General features: G+C 35.6%; 1 long non-coding RNA gene across 1 annotated transcript; it reads left to right on the plus strand.

Annotated features, from left to right (window-relative positions):
- The first annotated feature begins 2,892 nt into the window (after positions 1-2,892).
- Positions 2,893-3,632, plus strand: LOC308690204. The gene is made up of 3 exons (XR_014030128.1): positions 2,893-2,915; positions 3,379-3,453; positions 3,544-3,632. It is a non-coding gene; the product is annotated as an uncharacterized lncRNA (long non-coding RNA).
- Positions 3,633-14,745: the final 11,113 nt, after the last annotated feature.

Consider the following 14,745-nt stretch of genomic DNA (forward strand, 5'->3'; position numbering starts at 1 on the left):
ACGTACAGGTGGCACAGAGGGTGGAGAAAAGTAAAAATGAGGAGCTAAATTGAGTTTTCCTTATGGATCTTTCCCCATCCTCCCCTTTTCCTCCAAGGGAACTGGCTCTGACAGTAACAATTCTGCCAAACAATTCTGACCTGATTGGTTGTGTCTAGAATTGAAGTTACATAAAGTCTCAGAATCTAGATGAAGAGAGCGATGAAATGGTGTGAAAAGGGAAAAACATCCAGTATGCGGCAGTCCTGTGGGTGAAAATGCCTTGTTGATGCTAGAGGTCAGAGGAGAATGGGCCGACTGTTTCAAGCTGATAGAAGAGCAACTTTGACTGAAATAACCACTCGTTACAACCGAGGTATGCAGCAAAGCATTTGTGAAGCCACAACACGCACAACCATGAGGCGGATGGGCTACAACTGCAGAAGACCCCACCGGGTACCACTCATCTCCACTACAAATAGGAAAAAGAGGCTACAATTTGCACAAGCTCACCAAAATTGGACAGTTGAAGACTGGAAAAATGTTGCCTGGTCTGATGAGTCTCAATTTCTGTTGAGACATTCAGATGGTAGAGTCAGAATTTGGCATAAACAGAATGAGAACATGGATCCATCATGCCTTGTTACCACTGTGCAGGCTGGTGGTGGTGGTGTAATGGTGTGGGGGATGTTTTCTTGGCACACTTTAGGCCCCTTAGTGCCAACTGGGCATCGTTTAAATGCCACGGCCTACCTGAGCATTGTTTCTGACCATGTCCATCCCTTTATGACCACCATGTACCCATCCTCTGATGGCTACTTCCAGCAGGATAATGCACCATGTCACAAAGATCGAATCATTTCAAATTGGTTTCTTGAACATGACAATGAGTTCACTGTACTAAAATGGCCCCCACAGTCACCAGATCTCAACCCAATAGAGCATCTTTGGGATGTGGTGGAACAGGAGCTTCGTGCCCTGGATGTGCATCCCACAAATCTCCATCAACTGCAAGATGCTATCCTATCAATATGGGCCAACATTTCGAAAGAATGCTTTCAGCACCTTGTTGAATCAATGCCACGTAGAATTAAGGCAGTTCTGAAGGCGAGAGGGGGTCAAACACAGTATTAGTATGGTGTTCCTAATAATCCTTTAGGTGAGTGTATATATATATGTGTGTGTGTTTAAGAAAATTGTTTATTGGGTGTATGGATAGATGCCAGTAATGAAAAAGATAAATTGAATAATTATATTTAGAATTTAACTGATTACATTTGGTGAAATAAATTCAGCACAGAACATCTGACTTTGAAACACAGCAGCCACTTGGGTTTGGTATGAAATGTGGATTTGATGTGAGAAATTGGAACTGTGGAATTGTGTACATAAACCAACCAAGGTTATTGTGGGTGAAGCCTCGAAGGAAGCAGAGAGCGAATCACAGTGTATTAATCACAGATCAATAATTTAAATTCTGAGTAATAACTTTCAGATATGATACTGTATGATATTATGATTACACTTGTTTAGAAAGGTTCAGAGCATCATAATGTACTGCAGTTCATATACACTGTAAAAACTAAAGGAGCCTCAAGTATCCTGTTGGATACTCAAGGAACTTCAAAATGTAATTTTGGTGCCTCAAAGCTCTTTTTCCTATAGTAGGGTTACTGGAGGAGCATTGACAATCTTTGAGGTTCTTGCTGGAACTTATGGGATCCTTTAAGCACTTTGTATTTACTTCAGATGTTCTGGAGTCACCTTTTCATTACCATGAGACCTCGAAGTGCTTTGGGGGAAAATAGAGGAACTTAAATGCGATAAAAGGGTTATTGGAAGATCTTTTAACATTTAAGTGGTTCCTGGAAGATCTCTTATGTTAAAGCCAGCATCTGGAGGAACCCAATGGTTCAGTGAGGCCCGAATTAGATTATTATTCTATTATTATTATTATCCTATTATTATTATTATTATTATAGGCTACTTAATTTTGATTCAGTATACATACCCAGGTGAAAAAGACGTACTATTAAATGTATTAAAAATGTACTTGAGTGTGTTTTTAGTAGACCTACAATACAAATATACTTTAATGCATTTTTAATACATTTAACAGTAACTATAGTCTTTTTCACTTGGGTAGCTTACATATATTTAGTATAGGCCTATTTTATTAAGTCATTTAAACCTTAAACAACAACACTAAATAATAATAATATTATATGAAGAAGAAGAACCAGGAGGATAAAGAGTTTATTCTGTCACGAAACTGCTGCTATTCCTCCGCTGTCGTCGCTTCAGTGATCCTCGCGCTGCTCGCGCGCAACAAAGCTCAGCTGATCGTCATCAGGAAAGTAACGGCTCCTCTCATCAAAGCTTCCGCCGTTTATTCGGCTCTCCATTACAAGGTTTGTAAACTCGCCAAATAAATATAAATACAGAGTCTACTCACTATATATTTAAACACACATATATATAAACTAAATTTATTATACATTACTACGTTTTTACAGTGTTTACCACTCGTTTATTGCACAGTATCTGGTATGAAGGTTTTAGCCGCGATGCTAACTACGTTGATCTAATGAACAAATGGAAATGATTGACTTATTGTCTTAGATTGATTTAGTCATTCAATTCAACATATTTTGTACAACTGTGTATTCAAATTGCTGATATTGCCTAACTAATTTAGAAAATTCTCTGATTCTTGGCGTTTGTTATGAATAACAAAAACAGGTTATAGTTTGGTCTGTTTTTGTTTAGCCTAACTTTACTACAGGTGCCCTCATTCTCTCAAATACCATTTTAAAGCCATTTACTGGTCAATAAATATTATGTTGTGAATAATCAGCTTTGTTCTTTTGTTTCCCCAGAACAACCATTACATTTCTAAAATAATCTGAACATTTCAGTGGCAACATTGAATTACAGTAAGTTACCTGCACCACATGCAAGTACTTTATTACTATGAACTTTCTCTGTGTGAAATTGTATTGTTTGACTGTGTACTTGTGTTTTTTAATCAGATACTCTCTGAAAATCTTTTCTCATGATCTCAAATCTCATTCATGTTACTCAGAAAAATAATATCACAGGTTTGATTCACAAAAAATGCTATAGACATTTTAACTGAATTATAACTTCAAGTTTAGTCTTTTTCGACAAAAAAAATAAATAAATAGGAAAAAGCAATTAGGCTTCAGAAGACTTGCAACACAACCCATAACACATGAGTTGTGAACTCATTGATTATTTTTAGGATCTTTTCTGGGAAATTTTTGGAGCTTAACCATTTTTACATAAATTGTTGCATTGAATTGAACTAGACAAGTGTGCATAAGAATGGTTTCATGAATGATTTACACAATTGTTTTCTGCTTGTGTTTCATGCAGTGAAAGTGAATGGTGACTGGGGTTGCATTATGCCTGAGATCTGCTTTTGGGTTCCACAGATAGACAGTCAAACAGGTTTGGAACGTCACAAGGCTGAGGAAATTATTTAAATTTCACAACTATCAGTTTAATAACCTTACTAACAGTAAATTTTGTACTTTGCAGGGATCTCGGTAAGCTGAAATACAAGTTTGATCAAGAATAAAAATCCTCCTGTAGACCTGAAAATCATCGAAGTGCCTGGACCATCCACCAGAAAAGAGGAAAAACAAACGTAAAACGATGCTGTACCTTTTCACTTTTCTAACTCTTTAAGTACCTCACACCAACTTGGTCCCATAGTGACATTTTTGACCACAAACGAAATTGCTGATCATGTGAATTCATATTGAAATGACTGAATTCACCAGTGAACATTCACAGAACAACAGATAATTTTACTGCACCTTAACTCTGTTTCGGGTCGAAGCCTCTACTTCTACTTCCTCTATCTTGTTTCATGAGAATACTCAACAACCATTTATGAACACTGTTTATTCAAGTCACACATTTAAGCTTTTCAAAAGCCATAGTGTACATTACAGTCTCCAGTCTAACGGCATCCCAGACTTAAACATTTTATGATTCAAAATAGCTGAATAACTAACCATCAGAGATTTCAGTATAGAGATAAAGGTTACAGCACAATTAGTGTATATAAGCACTGTTGTTTGTTTTTGGCATCTGATAGAGCTTTTGGACTTGGAAACAGTGATGTCAGACTAACCATCGGACTGAAACACAAATGTTTTAAAGTTAAGTATGTGGACATTTTTAATTAGTTCAAATGTAATTTTTTTACATTGATTTATTTAGTGGAACATATGTGTTTCCATGCATTTTGTTGAGATGTCTTTTCTTGTTTATCTATTGTATATACATGGTTGATTATTCATGTTGCTTATTATACTATTTTTTTGTGTAGTCATTGATATTAATCTGTAGTTAGCTTTTTTCCCCATGTGCATGGAAGTGTATGTATAAAAATGAATATCAAATATGTAATAAACAATTATTATTTTGTATTTGGTTCAATTTGTTTATTATAATAGAAGTCAAAGGTAACCATAGTAACAACATGAAATTAAATATTTAAAAAAAAAAATGAAATTTGGTTCCTGGAGGCACCCAAAGTGGTTCCACACAGTGCCTAATATAAGAGTTCCTCAGGAAACCTGTGTGGTTCCTCAGAGAACTGCCCCTTTTTAAAGGGTGCCTAGAGGATCTACAGACGGTTCCGCCGGTGTGGCGAAGTGAAGAACCCCAAAAGGTTCCTCCAGGCACCTTTTATTTTTACAGTGTACTGTAAAGATAAATAGCTCTTTGTAATTGATGTTCTACCATTGTCATTTTTGCATGAGTACTGTTAGAAAGTTCTGTTAATTATGTTAATCTTCTATTTATCTATATCTCTCAAAATATATGATTAGCTTATGACACAAATTATCCAAATTAAACACAAGATAATAAGAAGGTTCACTTCTTTCTTTCTTGTTTTAAAATTAATACGTTTTACAGGAAGGATACATTAAACTGATCAAAAGTGACAGTAAAGTCACAAAACAAGGTTTCTATTTCAAATAAATACTGCTCTTTTGAACTTTCCATTCACCAAAAATGTAAAAGCAAAACGTTTCATAGTTTCCACCAAAATATTAAGCAGCACAATATTGTTTTCAGCATTGATAAAAAGAAATGTTTCTTGAGCAGCAAATCAGTTTATTAGAATGATTTCTGAAGGATCATGTGACTGAAGACTGGAGTAATGATGCTGAAAATTCAGCTTTGCCATCACAGGAATACATTACATTTTCATTGAAAAGTTATTTTACATTTTAAATTACATTTTTGATCAAATAAATGCAGCCTTGGTGTGCATATGAGACTTCTTTAAATGACATCAAAAAATCCATTCTTGCTAAATATTTCTTGATAACTAGGCAAATATATGTACAATAATGCAGAAATGTAAAACTTCTATGACAACAAATAAGATCTACATTCCGTTTAAACTGATCACTTACATCAGTATCTAACCTGAGCAGTATGCAATTAAAAAGAGTCGTCTGACCTCTTGCAGCCCTCCTATTGCTTCTCAGGGGGAGACAGCTGGATCAACCCACATTTCCAGCTCTGGGAAGAGGTCGCAGGTAATAATAGCACAAGCTTGCTATTTATATGCACTGATGTTTTGGTGCGAAGGTGGGCAGAGAGGGATTAATCTCCTGCTGTGCGTCACCAATTACCTAGACCTCTAAAAACAGCTCCGAAATGTGAAAACCCACACGTCACCAGCATTATAGTCATCCTGTGCCTAGACCTGAGCTAACAGGGCTGTTACCAATGATAAAACAGCAGCTTCCTCTCAGACGATGAGTCAACGCTGGAGGTTTGGCCCGAGGGTGACTGTTTCAAAAGAACTATAGAACACAAAATTGGATTCACCGCTGATACATTTCAAAGAGCCCAGCTTGTTATTACTATTTTAAACATGATGACAGATAATGTCTAAAGACTCTATTCAAGGTCCTCTGATGAATAAGCATCATGGAGAATGAGAATGTATTTTAAAACTACCATCACTTGCATCGCTAATGCACATCTCTCGAGTTGGGAATTCAAAAAGATCACATGGTTCTGGAGATGTGACTAGAACTGCTGTACAAGTTAAGACACGGCCCACTTCTGTGAGGGCGACGACCCTGAGATAAGTGTGAGGTGTTAAAACACCTCTCAGTGGCCTGGTTGTTTCTCATCAGCATTTCTGAGACACGTGATCCAAACAACAGGTCTGTGTGTGAACTGTGATGAATATGTGGGGGATGTGAAGTTCACGGAGTTCGGGAATCTATGTGGTCCTTTCTCACAGTTTTCACCACATGCAGATGGTCTGCTTGTCCTCTAAAAAGAAAGGAACTCAAAACTCAAAATTCTGTCATAATTTTCTCATCCACATTCTTTCAAGAAACACTAAAGTTGAATAAGTGAATGAATGGATGAAGTTTTAAAGCTTCAAAAAGGACACAAAAGCACCATCAAAATTCTTTAAATGTGGTTCATATGACTTATTTATTAGACATTACATTACATAACTTTTAATTTCAGTGAACATTAATTGTGCTACTTATTGTGTAGCATAATAATCCAAATCTTCTAGCCATTCAGTAGCTTTGTGTGTGGAGCAGATTTTAATTATGAATACTAAAGTTTCCCAGCAAGCAATTTTGCGTTTAAAAGACTTCAAAAAGCCGTCCAAACACAGCCCTGATGTCTATAGGCTAAAACAAGGTCAAATTTGTGCTGTCAGTGAAAATTTAATAGACGTCTAACCATTGCCCAAGAATAGACACAGGCTACACATAGAACATGTCAAAGAAATGAAACCAAACACCTTGTAATCCCTGTTGACTTTGCTTATGTCACGGGTATAGTTTTTGTTTTGTGCAATGTTCATGTTTCATTTCCTTTGTAAGTCATGTGATCCTGCCATGTGCTCCCCTCGTTATCATTATTGTCTTGATTGTGCACAGGTGTCCCTTGTCTTGTCAAGTCTCAAGCCCTCATGTTTGCCATGTGTCTTGGTCAAGTATTGTTACCTGTAAAGCACTGTTTGGTGAGTTTACTGCTTATGTTGAAATTTAGAATGACATGCCTGCTGATTATTTGAATAAACTGCATTTGGGTTATCCAAACTTGCCTTCAGTGGATCTTTCATTACAGCTTACATGATGGAATATCATACAGTGGCAAAAACAACATGTAACCAAATTCAAGGTTATTTTGGCTAGAAGTGGGTTACGCATGTATCGGGTCTATGGTTAACCGAGACAGTCAAATGATGGCTATATTATTGCTAGTGGAGTACCAGCCAAGGTTATTATTGTTTTGCATTCTTAAATTAGTTTTCATTTTGTAACACATTTATATTTAGTTTTTATATATTTAAAAATAAAAATAAATTGTTTGAGATTGGACAAAGAACCAAACAAATGCAACCTAATGTATAAAAGTAGTAATTATTCATTCATGTTTAAGATGAAACCTTGTTCAACGTGCTGTATAAGAAGAAAAAATGTGTATTTTATGATTATTTCTATGATAAATCCTTTTAATATTATTATTGTATTGATCCATTTATTCTTTGTCTTGTATATTTTAATGTCATATACTGTACTCATATTCATGTTTTCTATTCAGACCAGACATTTACTTGCACATGCGTAGAAGCAAGCTTTAACAACTTGAGTCTGCTTGGATTTAAAGCTACAGAGCACTATGTTCTACAGGCTGGTTCACACAGAAAGCGTTTTTGCTTTGTAAAACATGAGACGCGGGCAGTGGAATGGAAATAAAACTCATGGTCTCGAGACGCGTTTTTTAAAAGTTGAACTTATTTTAACTTGAGTGTCGCATTTTAAAACGCCATTTTGAGTCCAAGAATTTCCATTATAGGCTACTTAATTATGCTTGTAGAAAATACAGATGAAAATGAACCAAACAAAAGATCCCAAACTAATGGGACGAAAAGGGCTGCTGAAAGAGGGGACCTGGGGCCTAGCCTAGACACACCCTAGCGGCAGCAAAATTTATTTTGCAGCCAGTGTAGTCTGGCAACTCTCCATTGACTTTCGAGCTGGAAAAACCAAACTCTAGTCAGGCCAATCAAATCGTGTACAGAGTCGGTGGGCGGGCTTAACATAATGATGACAGAGTTGCGACGGCTCCCTGCTACTTGAAAACAAAGAATGGCTGCTGCTGGCAAACAGCGGTCTTTCGAATCGGCTTTGGCCGCGACTCTGGAGGACTTGGAGTTAAGCTTTCTTTGAGAAAAGAACAAAGAACGGCACTTAAGTCATTCTTAAAAAGATGTGTTCGTAGTTTTGCAGACCAGATACGGCAAAAGATTAATCTACTAGCTCCGCTGGTGGGAAAACGCTCTCTGGTTGGTTGAAGCGCTGTCCTATTGCGTGCAAAGGGAATTTGAATGACAACCGTTTATCCCGCCCCTCGGATTGAGCCGTGCCAATGGTGAGTTGCTAGACCTAACATCTTAATGTAGGTCTGGCTTGCCAGGCTAGCCTGTACCATGATTGTAGTTGAATAAACTCAGAGTTACAGGATTAGTTTCGAGTTAACAAATCAAACCAATCCAACCAGGCTTTGTTGGTGCCGTGATGCTGATCATCAACTTTCTCTGTCTACTCAGGCTTTGATCCTGAGTTTAGGTGTGACATCAGTAGCGAACAGCCAATGACATGCTGAGAAAAAGTGAAACTGCGATTTATTTCTCGAGAGAGAAGCAGCGCGATTCACTTCTCGCTTCTGCAGAATATTACGAGATTGAAAAATATTAAGAATTTAATCAATCAAATTTACACAGCAAGCAGAAAATAGCTGTCTATGAAAGAGGACAACTAAAAGAAAAAGTTTTGCTATATCAGTGCAAGTAAAAGTTAATTTATACAGTTGAGAAAGGTATTGAGATAATTTAACTTTTAAGTTCACATGTAGTCATTTTATAGCTTTATCTATTGTTTCTAAAGTGTATTTATATTACCTTTATATGTATTTATTTAAACTGTGCGTAATAATAATTGATAAACTAAAATTGTACATGTGTGATCGATTAAGGGTATAATAATTACATAAATAATATCTATATCATACAAAATTATTATTCTAAAAGTTATATAAGCATCAGGCTACTAAAAGCCAGACAATTTTGTCTATAAAAAAGTGACCTTTAATTTGGAGTAGAAACAGGTGGAGTGACTTTATCGCATCAGGGCTGCGTTGAGTGCGTTCAGCCCTGACAAAACGTTGCACAGCGTTTTTTAAACAGAAACGGTGATGCGTTGAACACACTGTTCTGATGACGCAAGAGTTGCAACTATGGGAGCTGAGAAGGCCATTCTTTGTGTTCTTTGTGAAGAATTTTCGGAGCCTGATGAAGTCGGTATAAATATGTGTTTAATAATACAAAATATGCCCGATGTTACAGTTACGGCACTTGCCGCCCAGAACAAAAGAGAACATCCCAATCGAGTGAAGGGATTGCTGAAACTGAAATGGAAGCACACATCTTCTTCCTAATTCAGACTAAAACACATCTATTTAGCCTCACATACTGACTTTATTTGTAGTTCATACTGTTTTAATACCCTGTATTTTCTTTCTCATTTTTAGGAAAAGCACTTAATTGTTTATTTCTATACCAAATGTCATACACTTGCAATGAAGTTAAAAATATAAACAACTACATCATTATGTTGATATCCTATATTTTTACAATAAAACTTACGACAAACATGTCTTCTACCCTGGTGAAAAAAAGTATACTTTATTATATTTGAAATATATTCCTTTTTTCAATAGTACATTGCAAATATATTAAAAAAAATATACTATCTTTAAATATCTTAAAAGTATATTAGCATCATGCTTTTTATCTATTTTTATAATACAACTTTTAATACACTTTAAAATAATAGTACTTTAGTATATTTTCTAAAAATATATTTAAAAGCAAGCATACTTTTAACATATTTCTAACAAGTGCACTATAAGTACATTGGTAATAAATATATGCTTAATTACACTTTTAAGAAATATGCTAAAAACAAGCATACTTTTAACATATTTCTAACAAGTGCACTATAAGTACATTGGTAATAAATATATGCTTAATTACACTTTTAAGAAATATGCTAAAAACAAGCATACTTTTAATATATTTCTAACAAGTGCACTATAAGTACATTGGTAATAAATATATGCTTAATTACATTTTTAAGAAATATGCTAAAATCAAGCATACTTTCAATATATTTCTAACAAGTGCACTATAAGTACATTGGTAATAAATATATGCTTAATTACACTTTTAAGAAATATGCTAAAAACAAGCATACTTTTAACATATTTCTAACAAGTGCACTATAAGTACATTGGTAATAAATATATGCTTAATTACACTTTTAAGAAATATGCTAAAAACAAGCATACTTTTAATATATTTCTAACAAGTGCACTATAAGTACATTGGTAATAAATATATGCTTAATTACATTTTTAAGAAATATGCTAAAATCAAGCATACTTTCAATATATTTCTAACAAGTGCACTATAAGTACATTGGTAATAAATATATGCTTAATTACACTTTTAAGAAATATGCTAAAAACAAGCACACTTTTAACATATTTCTAAAAAGTACACTACAAGTCCTTTTAAGTTTTTGTGTATTTAAAGAAAACATACTTTTGTTGATCTACTTAAAATAGATTTGAGTATGCAGTGTACAAATGGCTACTTTTGTAATTGTGATTTAAGGATTTTTAATTTAAGTTTATACAATGTTAAAGATAGGCACAATGTACAATAAACACAAATCCATTACACATTTTACATCAACAATCGCACCATTGGAACACACAAGAAAATGTGTTTTCTACTGTACAGAAAGTGGCAGCTACTCGATTGTGATGTCACAAGTGGCCGTTTAACACGCAGCCAAGTAAACACTGGCTATATTGCATGGCCAAAAATGGAAGTTCACTCACTAGGGTAGGTAATCCTGTTCAGAAACACTTTTTTTTATACTGGGTGAAATGGTCCTTCCATCCTGAGAGTAGTCAATACATTATGTGTTCAGAAAAAGGAATGAAAAAAAAACAGACCTCTGTAGCAGCTGCAGGACAGTAAAAACTCTGACCAATCACTGCCACTCGGTCCGAGTGTAAAGAACCAATCAGATGCCTTCATGTCTCGTGCCCGAGCCCCACTGCGTGCGCTGCCCTGCGTGCACTCATCACATGTCACCGTTCTCGGAAACATTCAGCTCACTACACCGAGTAAGCAGGAGTTTGCGGCACAATGGAAGAGAAAATGCAGCAAAATCTACCAATGCCAGCTTTGCTGGTAACTGCTAGACCTGATAAAAAGCCTAAAAAAAGAAAATCGGAGGCAGAAAAGGCTGCAACGAAACAGGCACTGGATAAAGCCAGAGAACAAACTTGCGTCAACATTGCAGCATTTGAATGGTGAAGACAACTGAGGGAGCAAAAGTGATGAAAAGCGATGCCGAGGTTGCGTTCTTTCTGCTGAACAGGTAATTTGTTTTGCTTCGGGGGGATTTGTTATTTCCATGATATATGTTACGTTAGGCCACGTAGCTACTTTTGTAGCTAGTGCTAACTAGCAATGCTAACATTAGCTTCTCTGTCGGTGTAAGCCAGTTGCGTTACAGGTCTGCTTATCTGACTTTTAGGACATGCCATTTTGAACATATTGCACAGCCATAGTCGCAAGTGTCTGCATTATAATTGTGATAAAATGACGTTAATATTGCTTATAAACGGGACAACTGTGGTGATGTGGCATATGTGTTTTGTTAGCTACGAGAAGAAATGTTTGTTACTGTGTGAAATGGAAACAAAGTTTTGTTGTCATTCTTTGTGTGTCTTTGAGATGCAGTAATTATTGTCAGATGTGTAATTGTGATATTCTTCCTAAAGGTAAATCACTGCCAAAGGAGTAGATCACCACAGCAGACGACGCCTCATGCAAAGCCTGACCTGTCAGCCATCCCTGGACACTCCTTTTCTTATATATATTTATTTCTTATTTATTATATGTAAATACAGATTGTTTATGACAATCAAAAGCAGCGAAAGTACAGATACTTGTGTAAAAAAGTATTTCTCTTAGGTCTCTCTTGTTCGTTTTTAAAAAAAATAAAACAAAAAGTGTTATACCACATTCATTGTCATTATTCATTTAGCACGTAAGGAGGTAAGAAAAGTAATAGCTTGTTTATGCTGAAATGGTAAAGGAAAGGCATTTATCGTTTCAAAATATTTATTCCAACATGACAAAATTTACTCTGCTTTCCTGTGACCTGCAGCAGACTCCGACTGTGGATGCGCGTTCATGTTTGTGGGGGCGTAGCTTTGGACGGAGTACTGACGGGAGGGGGTGGAGCTTAGAAGAGGTGCCGCTTTCAAATCTTGCTAGCTCTCCAACATTACCTACTATAGCTTTAAAATATATTGTACAAAGTATAGCTAAGTAATATTTGTTTATTAATGTGCATTTGTTATTGAAGACAAAGTGTGCTATTTGTAGTATTTGGATTAAGCCAAAGGTATTACGGAGAATATCATTTTTACTCAAAAATAATAGACTTGTATATTGCTCGTAATGATTTTGTAATGTACTTGTAACACAGATAAAGTACACTTTATTATCACTTATCAAGTATGTAAATAGTCCCTACACAGGCATATACTTAAAGTATACTAAGTATACTTGAAGTTGTTCCAATTTAGCACACAAAAGTACACTAAATAGACTTAAAGTTATGCTTTACTACAATTTAAATACAACTTAAATATACTTAGTACAAAATTAGTTGTTTCAAAATAGCACACTTAAAGTTAACTAATCCTTAACACACTTGAAGTATACTTATAATTAGTGTGGCTGCAAGTATACTTAGTATATATTTTTAATAAATTTACGGTATATTTCTTGTATGTTTCGAAGACACTTGTAATTAATTTGTAATGTACTTGTAACACAAATAAAGTACACTTTAATACACTAATCAAGTATGTAACTAGTCCCTACACAGGCATATACTTAAAATATACTAAATATACTTAAAGTTGTTCCAATTTAGTACACAAAAGTACACTAAATACATTTAAAGTTATGCTTTACTACAACTTAATTACTACTAAAATATACTTAGTACAAAATTAGTTGTTTCAAAATAGCACACTTTAAGTTAACTAATCATTAACACACTTGAAGTATACTAATAATTAGTCTGGCTTCAAGTATACTTAACATATTTTTTTTTTCACCAGGGTAATATCCTCAGTTGTTGCGTATACCGAGCTGCATCAAACACATTTGTAAATTACTTTCCTTGAACCCATTGTGCGAGTTCACTTTAATACCGCATGCTTTACATGTTGCTGCTGATTGGACTGCAGTTCTGACACACCCACCAAACAAGAGAAAACGTATCTCAAACCCCGGTGCACGCCGTTTCCAGGAAACATGACGTTCAACCCGGAAACTGTAGCAAAACGTTGTGCACCGTTTTGAACTTGAACGTGCCCCTGGAAAATAACCTGCCCCGGACCAGGTTAGTCGTGGTGCGTAAGTTACTATGTCGATGAACACTGCTAAAAGCCAAACCACTTTCATGGTGCCTAAAACCCAGGGTTGGCGCAAAATAAACTAAAACATACCTGCCTAGCCACCTAAACCAGCTTCATGGTATAGGCCTCTGGTATTGGTTATACTATAACATGTATATATTTGCTCCTTTTTAGAAAAACTTCTAAACCCAATCTTGTTGAGTGCACAAGACGTTTCAATTTCAGCTCTGCCTTCTCATAACCACCTGGTCCACAGGCCAAATGAAACAGCCAAGATGGCCGTATGGTCCGAGACCCTGCCGGCTAGCTTTAATCTCATTCATATGGCTTTTTTCTTCCCTCACCTGTTATTCTGCTAGTCTCCTGGAGATATTTAGGTCAATCAGCTACCATGGGATTTCTGTTTGATGACTCAGAGGAAACTGATGAGATCAAGCGTGTCACGTCACGACTGAAAGAGTGTGAAAACTGGAGTGAGGATATTTTTAACATGATCTTGGGGAGATAAAATGAGGTTCTTGTTTACTGTTGATTGAAAAATGTTCTAGATGATTTGATTTGCTGTGGTGGATATTAGGACTGTGATGAGGCACATCCCTCAAGCACTCTCTGATGGTACTTGATAAGGCTGTTTGTCTGAAGTCAATCATTTTTCTTTTTTTGCTTTTCTACACCAACATCATGCCAAAAAATGCAGTATACTGATTGTTTGTAACTGGTAATACATTTGAAATACATATGAGTATATATGAAATACAGATAAATCAATGGTGTGTGTGTTGTAAAGTAGCTGAAAAACTAAAGAAGTCACCTGTTGTCTACAGGCATCTTCTCAACCAACTTCACATGCGAGTAATCAATGCGGTTACTTTTTAAACAGAACTGAATAATTTTCCTGGGTTCTTTTTCTTCACTCCCATCAACGTTAAAAAAAATAGATCTGTAAAAAAATTGCCTACAAGCTCATTTTAAGCTTTTAAGGATAAGCCTTTAGTATAAAAGGACCTGAAGATCATGAGCAATATTCAGTCAGGTGTGTCCAAACCTTTGACATAAACTGTACATGTATGCTGACATCGATCTGCATACATGCAACAACATGACAGAAGGCTGATTCGATTAACTGTACCACCAATCACAGAATACTCATTATTT

Source organism: Scardinius erythrophthalmus (assembly GCF_964197995.2).
Source record: "Scardinius erythrophthalmus genome assembly, chromosome: 5".
NCBI classification, from domain to species: Eukaryota; Metazoa; Chordata; class Actinopteri; order Cypriniformes; family Leuciscidae; genus Scardinius; species Scardinius erythrophthalmus.